The 11,454-nt window shown below is 44.5% G+C and overlaps 1 protein-coding gene across 3 annotated transcripts in view; it reads left to right on the top strand.

Annotated features, from left to right (window-relative positions):
- The first annotated feature begins 994 nt into the window (after positions 1 to 994).
- ZBED1 (zinc finger BED-type containing 1) overlaps positions 995 to 11,454 on the top strand; it is a 54,423-nt gene continuing 43,963 nt past the window's right edge. For all 3 annotated transcript variants that reach the window (XM_036398782.2, XM_036398630.2, XM_036398696.2), the window contains exon 1: positions 995 to 1,480. The gene's annotated coding sequence lies outside the window, so the exon portion shown is untranslated. The remainder of the gene's footprint in view (positions 1,481 to 11,454) is intronic.

Raw genomic sequence — 11,454 nt, 5'->3', positions numbered from 1 at the left:
GAAAGCTAAACCAGACCTGCTGCTGGGGGTGAATATGCAAGCAATGCTCTTTTGTACAATTTCCATCTTCCTGTCCTATTTTCATGCTATCTGTCCTGGTGCACCTTTGGTGCATATGCCAAAGGCCACAGAACCGCAGAGGGAAGCTTGGCAGGCTGTGACCCATGCCGACCTGCATGAATTAAAAAAAAAACAACCTTTATTTTTTTCGGAGTGACCTTTCTGCTTAGAAAACGGAGACAAGCCTCAGCCGTCCTCCCCGCCGCCGGCCCCCGCTCCAGGTCGGTCTCTGATGGGGAATGAAGGTGCCAAATGCAGGCGGAGGGGATGGACAGGGAAGGAAATCCCGTTTCCTCGCACCCCGTTACAGTTGGAACCACAGCACAGACCCGGCCGGCGGGGCTCCCCCGCGACGCGGCAGCGGCGGGAGGCGGGGGGACCGCAGGAGGCGGCGGAGGAGGAGAAGGAGGAGGAGGAGGGAGGAGGGGGCGAGCGGCGGGGAGGGGAGGGAACACCTCGGCTGGGCGGAACACGCCGGCCGGCGCGGTCCCAGGCTGCCGCGGCCGGGCTGCCCGCGCTGCCCGCGGCTCCCTCTGCCCCCTCACGCTCCCTCTGGGGCCGGGGGCGGCGGCGCCCGCCGCGTCCCGCCCGCAACTTTCCCTCCCCCGTGGATGGCTTTCGTCGGAGACCTGCAGGGCAACCGGGCGCTTGACACCTGTCCCCCATGGGCCGCCCCCGCGCCTAAGTTTGCCGGCGCCCGGCCGCACTCCGCCGCCGCCGCCGCAGGGCGGGCTTGAAGCCGCGGCGGGGCCGCGGTGCCCATGGCCGGGCGCCCCGCCGCGCCGAGCTGTCCGTGCGCGCCGCCCCGTCCCGCCCGCCCGGGAGCCGCCGCGCCCGCCCGAGCGCCGCAGCGGGGGCGCTGAGCGAGGCAGCCCCCGGCACTCCGCCACCGGCTCGGCGCCAGCCGCCGGTGCCCGCCGGGTCGCTGGCGGCGGCGGCGGCGGGGGCGGCGGCGGGGCCGCGGGATCCGTCCGCGCTCGCTGCCCCCGTGTAGTTCTCGAGTCGTCTGTCCTCGGCGGCGGTCCGCGGGTGACATGCAGTCCCTCATCTCTCCGGTGACCAAGGCTATCCTGGTGGCTTTGTTCATCTTCGCCATCCTGCTGATCCTCTACGTGATTCTGTGGTACATCTGCCGCGATGTGGATTGCGACCATGGGATCTGAGCGGCGCCGCGGGGCCAGGGCTTAGGAGCCGGGATTCACCCCGCGGGGCCGGGAGCGGCAGCGGGAGCCCCTCCGGGCGGCAGCCGCCGCCACCGCGGCCGAGCAGGGGAAGAGAAGGGGAAGGAGAGAAAAGAAGAAAAAAAGAAAAAAAAAAAAAGAGAAAGAAAGCGAGCGAAGGACCGAGCCGAAAGAGCCCGGAGGACAACTGCGATCAAGAAACCAACCTGAGCTTGACCTTCAGAGACCAGGGTGACCCGGTGAGTCTCCGCTCTCCGCGGTGCGGGGGATGCGCGGGTGCCGCGGGGCTGCCTCCCTCTCTCCCTCCCGCTCCGCTCCCGCTCTGCTCCCCTCCCCTCACACACACAGACACACTGGCACACGCACGCACATGGATGTGGCACAGGCGCCCCATACACACGCCGCTTACACACACACCCGTGGATGTGCGTGCCTGAGCGCCTGCTGCACTCAGGCATGCGTGTCCCTTGGGGACAAGCAGGACCCGTCCTGCTGGCCGGGATAAATTGTGCCTGCCCCAGTGTCCGTGTCCCCCCGCTTTAAATTTTTCGTGGTGCCAACGCGCCAAAGGCAGCGCGCCCAAGGGAGCGGCGGGGCGCGGGTGCGGGTGCCGGAGGGCGGCCGCCGCGCTGCCTTTGCGGCCCCACATTGGTATGCAGGCGGTGGCTGCGCCGCCAGGCAGACCTAAAAGGTGAGCCCAGGGGATGGGGGAAAGTCAATGCTTCATCAGTCCAGGGACAAATCGGGAAGTTACAGAAAATGAAGGGAAGATGTCAGGTACCCGGCAGTGCCAGCAGGCAGACTTCGGGGAGGCAATGTGAAGCAGGATGAGTTTCTCCTTTCTAGGGCCAGGTTGATGGAAAGAAGTGGGGGAGATGACAGAAAAATGTGCATGGGAAGTTCTGGATGTAGCGCTCCGTGTCTGGTGTCACTGACACTGCATTTCCTACGTGCTACTCTGTAAAAGGGTTAACACTCAACGGCTTACCACAAGCTGGGCAATTTCAGAAAATGTTGATCAAAAGTACACAATTGGTGAACATGTACATGCTGACTTGTTGGGACACAAGAGGGGATGTATCCTGCCCAGCCGTTTTCCCACCTGAGAGAATTTGTTGTTGGCGATTTCTGCTCTTACTGTTTGGTTGTATTGAATACCCTGTGCTGAAGCAGATAGACAGCAACACATTGTGTTTGAAGTGGAAAAGACCTGCTGAAAGAAAAATGGTCCCAAACACTTGGGCTGTAAGTGCTTCTGTCCTTGACAGACAAGCTGTCAGGAATAGGAGCAAACTCCAGCTGCGTGCGTTATCCCTGGCGGGATGTGTTCGGGTGCCGCAGGGTGTGGGTGCGTGTACACCGTGGGGAACAGGAGAAACATCAAATTCACGTTTCAAGCGGGGGAACAGGAACCAGCCAACTGTAAAGTGTAATCGTGCGATTCGGGGTGATTTGACATTGAGTATTGGTGACTGAAAGCTCACCTTTGCAACAGGGGTCTGTACACAGGGGAAACTGTTCGGAAGGCGATTCTCTTGCCATTTTGGTTTGTGCTTCTGTTCAGACTATATTTTGAAGGGCTTTTGACCTGACTAGTTGATCAAACATGACATTACCATTAACACACGCTACTAATTTGATTATAACAGCAGTGACATCAATGTTTCCTTGCCCTGCAACTACAGTAGCGATGCATTTGTTTACTTCCCCCATGCACGCTCTGAAATGTCTGTTACTCAACAGCTCTGAACAGCAAGGGAAGAGGGAGGAGGAGGGGAAACTTACAGACATTTAAAAATGGCTATAGCTCTGTTTCCCTTATCCATGTAATGATGTGGAAATAAAACAACCTCCAAGTCCTCTTCATCTTTTTTTTTTTTCCTTCCTCTAGTCAGTACACTTTTTTTTTACCAAAGTGGCAAAAATCTCTTCACACTCTGACATGTCAGGTTGTGTCATATGTTCCCTTCCGAATTAACAGCAGTGCACACCTTCTGCCCCTCTCCCAGCTGGCAGGAGCTAGTGGGTGAGACAGTTATAAAGGCTTTGCCATTTAGTGTTAATTATTTCACAGTAAACCAAACTGTTATTTATAGAACTGGATGAAGTGTGGCAAATTAATGTGGTTTTCAGAAATCTTTAAATATCAAGAGATATGTGTGCGGATGATTAAATATCTGAAGTACATATTTTGTACTACCCATCATAACTGACATTAATCAACTTAATAATTGTAGAAACCATGAAACAGTCCCTTCAGTTATTGTCTGATCATTAGCATTCCCAGCTGGCTCATTATTCTTTTAAGCATATTGTTTTTAGGAGACAAGATGTAGAATTTTTTTTAATGCCTGATTTTATTCTAAATAAGGTGAATATATATGCATTTATATATAAATATGCGTATAAGGTTTGCATACAATCAAATGGGTATTTTTCAGCCTGACATAACTGAAAAATAAGCAGAGCAATGATTAGCAGTATTGAATTTGATTTGTAGTTGTAGTCACAGATGTGTTGGCTTTAGTTCAATACTCTGTGTGTTCATTATTGTGTACTAGCAAATGTAAAACCCTAAAGATCTGAAACACACCTTTTCCTACTGCTGCAATGCCTCATAGAAGGGAATGATATCCTGGCCTTGCTCAGCTGTGTGTGGAATTTTGCAGTTGGTTTTGACAGAGTCAGAAATATATTGTCAGATTAGCATGTGAATTTGTAACAGCATGATGTTACTAAAGTTGAGAGAGATATTAAAACAGTAAAAAGGGTAGAATTGATTACCGTGGAATATGTAGAGACCTTATTTTTGTAATTATTTACTTGTTTGCTCAGAAGTTTGGTGATGATTTTATTTCTCTTTCGGGTTTGTGCTCGTGCCTCAACTCAACAATTTTCACCATCTTGCTCTCATTTAATGTATCAGAGTGTTCCAAAGATGAACACTGAAATCCCTGTGACTGAGAAGCAGTGCATCAGGTAGATATAGATCACCTTTAATTGTTTTTTGCAGTAAGATAGGTTGTAACATCATGAGTAGCACTTTTGTTTAAAGCAAAGACAACTTGTTATTGTGTTTCTACTTAAGCCAAGAGAAATTTTTTACCCTGTTACAAAAATTAGTAATTTCATGGTCTGAAAGTATGTTTTTAGTCCTTTTAATAGGCTGTTCAAAAACTGTGTTAAATGATATTTCAAATCTTTGCCTTTTTTTTTTTTTGTGTGGAAAAAGACTGTGAAGCTACCACTGCTTCATCAGCAGAAGTGTAATGAATTTTATGGATTAATTCCTTCTGCAAGGTAGCATGCTATGTCATGGTCCTAGGAGTCTTGTCACATCAGACTTAAACACGCAGTATGTTTCTGGGTAAGTCATTCTTTACTCAATTCCTAGTCAGGCAAATTCCCTGCAGATTTATTAAATATTTTCTGTACGTGGCATTTAAGAAGAGTAACCAGGCAATAAAAATCACAGATCTGCTTATTTTCTATTTTCTTCCCTATAAGATGGGTTAATAAGAACCAGTGTCTTCATGGTGTGCCCTCTGTGCATCTTACACCATTTCCCTAAAACAGGCTTAAAATGAGCATTGAAGATGATTCCAGCACAGGAGGGTCTCTGCAGAGATGAAAGGTTAGCTGAGGTCCAGGGATGGACTGTGCTGCATCCTCGAGATGTCCTTGTGTCAAACGAGTGCTCAGCTGTATTTTTTCCCCTCCAGGTGAGTGTAAAGCAGAGAGCCTTCAAGCTGCTGTAAGGCAGAACATGTAGATCTGCCCTATGCAGCTCCAGCCCTATTTGTTGGAGGGCCCAGCCTAGGACAGATTTTCTACTGTCTGTTCTATGCAAGGTGATGATTTTGTAGTTGTTCCTCGCAGTCTTAAAATCTGTGAGCCTTAGATTATTGGTAATGTGACAAGAACTTGGCCCAGTTTGTTTATAAACAGCTCGGAGGTGGGATGGTTGGGATTAATTGTACAATTGATGCCATGATTCTAACACTTGAAACTGGCAGGGCCCTTTAAATGACAAATTTAGGGGCAGTATTAGGGAATACAGTGTCACTGTAACAAGTGTATTAAACCTGCAGCGTGAGCAGGCCATATCTTGCTTCTTGCTTGGCTAGAATAACAGTCTTGCATTGGTGATGTTCATACAAACTCTTTGTGTAAGGAGTTATGGAAAAGGTGGTCTAAAGGAGTCATGAAAAGCAGGCATGTTTGCTCCTCACCTAAAGATCCATCTCTGCTCTGGGTACGATGAGCCTGGCTGCTCCCTCCCTGCTGCATGGCACGTCAGGGCTGCAATTGGGCATTCAGACACACGAGAAAGTTCCACTGCTGTTTCTCAATGGATGACTTTTCCCCCAGTTTTTCTTTGAGGCATGAGTGTTTTCTCCTTTCCCTTCTAAGCATTAATCCTCAGAGCTGTGACTTTGTGCGTAATGCGGTTTGTAGACAAACTGCACGGATTGATTTTCCTGAAGTGGGCTGACCAAATGATGAGTGTATTGGAAAGCAGCACACACTTGCTTATTTGTTGTTCTACATTAAGCTAGTTTTTTTGTTGAAATCTCCTAATATCCATTAAAATAGCTTTTAAAAATATTACTGTTTACTTTTAATATGCATTGCTGGTATGGTACATGTAGTTGCATAGCAGCATCTGCTCTTCTTAGAGGCATTCTGATAACTTTTAAAATTTTACCCAAGTGAAAAAATGTGAGCTTTAGCTTGGAGAGGCTCATAACACTCTCTGCTGTTGAGAATTGCATTCTTATTTTGAATGTTTTGATATATTACTTTGGAATAATAAAGATATTTACTGGTATTTTCACAAGTCATTAAATCATACCTAAAGGATACCAATAAGGTGACATTCATACATTCTGTGTTTCACTGTAGAAATTGTAGAATTGTAGAATTTAGGATTACAGTTGCAAAAAAGATGTGGAAAAAATTGCTTGTTACTGATGAAGAAAGACAAAGGTTTGGGAAAAGAAAGAAGAGTGTTATATCAACACAGTAGAAGAGAGACTCCAGTGTGTTTAAATTTTAAGAAATGGTGCTAATGGAAAGGAAAATGAGAAGCTTAGAGCACAAAAATTGCCACTTTCCTGTACAGAAACTGTATGTACATATAAATATACATGCATACATATGCCTGTATATATGTATATACATTTGCACAATCTGTGTGATGAATTTAGAAATTTGCAACTCTAGAGCAAGCTGAGAATCTTCACATGAATTTTTTTTTCCTTTTTCCTTGAAACTTGGCTCTATTAATGCCCAGTTGGAATTTACTTGAAAACCAGATAGTGTTGCAGATGCTTTCTTGAGGACTCAATGATCAAAGATGAGTGATGTTGAATATTGGGGTTATAAATGAATCATTTTATAAAGAAAATGCTACTGCTCTATTCACTTTGGAAAAAAAATCACGGTTATGTGGGCTGGAAGAAATACATTAATAACAAATAGATTTTATGTTTTGTGTTTTCCATTGACCTCAAAGAGACAAAGTCGCTACTTAACAGGGAAAAATCCTATTAGGTAATTAACCTATTATGACCAAGAAATGTATGTAAGAAAAGAACATCTCAGAGAAAAGATAGCATAACTCTAATATTTTGGCTCAAACCAGTAATAGCCAATATCTTCTTGCAAAAGTACAAATGTACAACTCTTTGATGTAATAAAACTTCTGTATTTAAGTGCAAACAATGAAAGAATCCTCCTGAAGTTATGAGTGTTAAAACTTATTCACAGTGAAACCTGATGCAGGATTATGATGCTTTTTTGGGTATTATGATATTTCATGTAACACCCGAGTAAGAAAATGTTTTGGTTTGCATGAAATGCAGCAATGTATTACCAAGGGCTAGGGGAAAAAAAGTGCTTTTTGTATGAATAGCTTCTTCTGTATTTATTGTGTATTGGGGTAAAGCTGAACTCATGGAGAAAATTTTATTTGCTATTCAGTATCCATTTCAGTGGTGAGTTGTGACTGCTTGAACCCTATTAAATGGATACTCAGCAAAGTCATCGTGCTACCTACAGCAAAAATCAACAAGGTCTCTTCATTAAGTTGTGCTCTTCATGGACACTATATGTGACATAGTTAGGTAACCTGCAGTGCAGGTTTCTTATATAGGTCTTATGATTAATGCACTCCTGAACATACTATCATCACCTCCCTTGTGAGATATGTGTATATAAATGGGCTTAAAAATGAGTTTGCCACTAATCTCCATTCTAAAGACTTGTTTTTATTTTCTACTGCAACACCATTCTGGCATGGTTAAGAGGTACGATAACTGAGTGGGAGTTTAATGAAGCCTTGGTATCAGTGAAGATAAAAGGGAGACACTGAGCACACAGAAGGACATCAGTGTGTGTTTCTAGTGACTGATACAGCATAATTCAGCTTGGCTGCAGGGACCATGAAACAGTGAAGTTTAAGATCCTTAGGTCAGTGAGGAGGGAGCATGGCAAGCTCTCTACCCTACTTGTCAGGACACCTGACCTTGGCCTCCTCAGGGATCTGCTGCGTAGAGTCCTGTGGGATAAAGCCCTGGGGGGAAGAGGAGCCCAATACAACTGGTTGATACTCAAGGATTGCCTCTTCCAAGGCCAAGAACAATGTATCCCAAAGAAGTCAGGCAAAAATGCTACGTGGCCTATGTGGATGAACAAGGAGCCCCTGGACAAACTCAGACACAAAAAGGAAGCCTACAGAGGATGGAAGCAAGGATAGATATCTTGAGAGGAATAGAGTGAGATTGCCCAAGCAGCTGGGGATAGGGTTAGGTAAGGTAAAATCCTGCCAGAATTAAATCTGGATGGGGACAGCAAGGGCAACAAAAAACCCTTCTATAGGTACATACCTACATACCTGAGTTATAAAAGGAAGACTAAGGAAAGTATGGTTCCTCTCCAGAAGAGTTTCCCAGGACATGGGAAAACTGAGGAACACTGTAACTTTTTGTTAGGTACATGAGTTGGCAATGTGCTCATGTCCTTGCTTCCTCTGGGGGCTCCCTTTTTGTTTTTGAGTTTGTTCAGAAGCTCCTTCCACTAGACCAGATTACACAAAACCCCATCCAGTCTTGCCTTGAATACTTCAAGGAATGGGGTATCCACAGTTTCTCTGGGTAAGCAGTTGCAGTCTTTTCACCATCTTCACAGTAAATAATTTATTCCTAAAATCTAATCTAAACCTTTCTAAACCTAAACCTCTTTCAGTTTGAAGCCATCTCCCCTTTTCCTATCCCTGCATGCCCTTGTAAAAAGTCCCTCTCCAGCTTTCTTGTAGCCCCCTTTAGGTACTGGAAAACTGCTATAAACTTTTCCCGGAACCTTCTCTTCTCCAGGCTGAAAAGCCCATCTCTCAGTCTTATAGCAGAGGTGCTATGTTCCCCATTCCCCTGGTCATTCCTGTGTCCCCTCCTCTGGACCTGCTCCACCAGGTCCATGTCTTTTCTGCATTGAAGTCTCCAGAGCTGGAGTTCAGTAGTGTTCGTCCTTGGGGGTTTTTAAGACCTCTTGAGCAACATGGTCTGACCTCAAAGCTGGCACTACTTTCTGAGACCTTCTGAGGTACCTTCTAACTTGAACTATCCTAGGATTATATGATCCTATCAAGCATGTATTCTTGAGAGTCTTCTGTGGGAATGAGCACTGGCTGGCTTGTTGTTATGCACTCTTTCCTTAACTCTTAATATGTGCTAGACAGGACAACCAAAAGGATTGAGACACAGAAATGGGACTGGAACTGAGTGTGAATCTGTACCCAGTAATCCTAATCATCCTTACATTTTACATCTACAATTCCTATCCTGTACAATACTCGTGGATATGGTGAGGTGTGGAGCTGAAGTGGAACCTGGCAGTGCACCACTGTGCTCATATGTGGAGGATGAAGCCTTCAGATATCACAGTGGCCTGAAGGTTGAAGACAAAAATTGCAGTATACTTATAGCCTGCTTAATTCTCACACCTCTGTGGGGACTCCAGCACATTTCTAGGAGCTAGAAATTAATTCAGTTATATCGCTCTGACTATAGTATAATCATGCTGGTCATACCCTTGTGTAGTGTAATTTTTTTCTGTAATCTGGTCCAGTTTTCATCTTTATATTTATCTTCAGCTGTACAAAACCTGTCACATTAGCTGTCATGGCTATACAGGTAGTTGTATCTGTAGGATTTTCAGATACTGCCTGGCTAAAATGTAAACTGTGGCTTTGAAGAAAAAAGCAATCTCATGGGAATGGCATGCTTCAACACCAAACCTGTCATCTCATACCTAGGCTACTCACAGCTTATCTTTAGGTGGAAAGCAGATTGCTAACTAGAGAAAAAGACACTTAATGCAAAAGGCCATTGTACCTTTTCTTCCCAGGTAGAAAAAGCCTTTTCCTCAGTGCTTGGAGCTGTGCTGCAGTAACTGCCTGCCTGTCTGGATGGTGGACAGACTCAGGGAAGCTGCACAAGGTGATAGTGGGTCCTCTTTATTCTGACATTTCATCATACACCTAAGTGTACTCCAAATTTACAAGATGGAGCTATCAAGAGTAATTCTTTTCAGTGCAAATCCAAGATAAATGAGAGCTGCAGTGCATCTGTTGTCAGGGATTTAAACAGTGATTCTCCTGTTAGTGTACAGGCTCACTGCTATCCCCCACCTTATTAAACACATGAAAAGCCACATTTCTATACCTCAGTTGTTATTTTTTTGCTTGGAGATGTATCAAAAAATGATGAAAACATTTTGAGCCTAGGAAAAAAACTTACATATTTGAATGCATAAACTGCTATTTTTGAGAATTCTGAAGTGACGTTAATTTTTTCTCTCATGTGGGCTTACAAGCCTGGAGAGATTTTAAATTGAAAGTGGAAGAGAAAACTTGCTTTTTACTTGAGTTCACGAAAGCTCTCTTAGTTCTAAAACGAAATTATGTATGAAGCAGTAAGGTTCTGTATTGTATATTAAATTCACATGACAATTCCCTTTTTAAAATTTTATACAGTATTCAGGTGAATAGATAGTATATGTAATCTATTTATTCCAGACTTCTATGAACCTGCTGCTGACTTTAGTAATTAAATGTTTTGACTGTTCCTGTCCCAGGAACAAGATATTGACACCAAATTCCTTTAGTTTGAGTCTGCATGTTGGAAGTGCTGTGAATTCCAAGGATAAACATGTAATGGTATTATGGAATAGTATTATCTTTATTATCAGCCAAGGGTTTCTTCTCTTACTTTTGGCCACACAAACAAGGTCAGCTGGAAGGAGGGTAAAGCACAACAGAAGTGGGGACTGGCTTGGAAGACACTGCAGCCACTATTGTGAGTCATTCTTTTTTAATCACCAAGGCAAAATCCTATGGGCATGTGGGATGATACATAAAGGAAAGCAGAATTTTGCTTGCTGTGGAGGAGCTGTTCATTTGTTACAAACATTCAGCTGACTTCAGTGGAGTGGTGCCAATTTCTGTTAGCACAGGCGTTGGTTCTGAGGATACATATAGGCATTAATAAACAATTGGAGTCCTTCTTCAGGCTGCAGAAAGTAGCAACCAAGTAAGGGATGCAGCTAGGATGACATACAGCCACCTTTGTCACTCTTCAGCCTGTGTAGCCAGGTACCTTTTTTGAGCTGATTTGGCAATGATTGATATAATACACAGGACTTAAAACTAGTAACATCTATTAATGTGTAATGTGTCTTCTATACAAAATGCTGCTAAATTAAAAGGCAAACTGTTATCTCATGAAATATAAATGTTTGTGATGATTGGTTGGAAAATATAGCTATGTAATGTGTGCCTTTGGTTCAGCAGATTTCATTGAAGAAAGTGAAAGAATCAGCACTCCTGAGAACCTCTGTATGAACCAAAATGGAGTCACTCTTGGATAAGCTTTTGGATATTCTGCTACTATTTTATGAATGTCAGCTGGGCAATCTAGACTTCTTATACACACTGTGGTCATCTGGATGACTAGAGAAATTAAATGTTATCTTTTACAGTTATCTTGTGATAACTGTAAAAAATAACTTAAAGCCTCCTGAAATTCAGCATGGAGAGGGTTCACTGAAAGGCAGCATCCTGGATGGGATGTACCAGTGGTAGCTGTGCTGTGTCAAGTGGGAAAAGTTCTGCAAAATACCTTGCTGGAAGAAAAGATTAATATAGTTGAAAAAG

The sequence above is a fragment of the Molothrus ater genome, chromosome 2, assembly GCF_012460135.2.
Source record: "Molothrus ater isolate BHLD 08-10-18 breed brown headed cowbird chromosome 2, BPBGC_Mater_1.1, whole genome shotgun sequence".
Taxonomy (NCBI): domain Eukaryota; kingdom Metazoa; phylum Chordata; class Aves; order Passeriformes; family Icteridae; genus Molothrus; species Molothrus ater.
The sequence above is the reverse complement of the archived record's forward strand: the minus strand, read 5'-3'. Positions and strand labels throughout refer to the sequence as shown.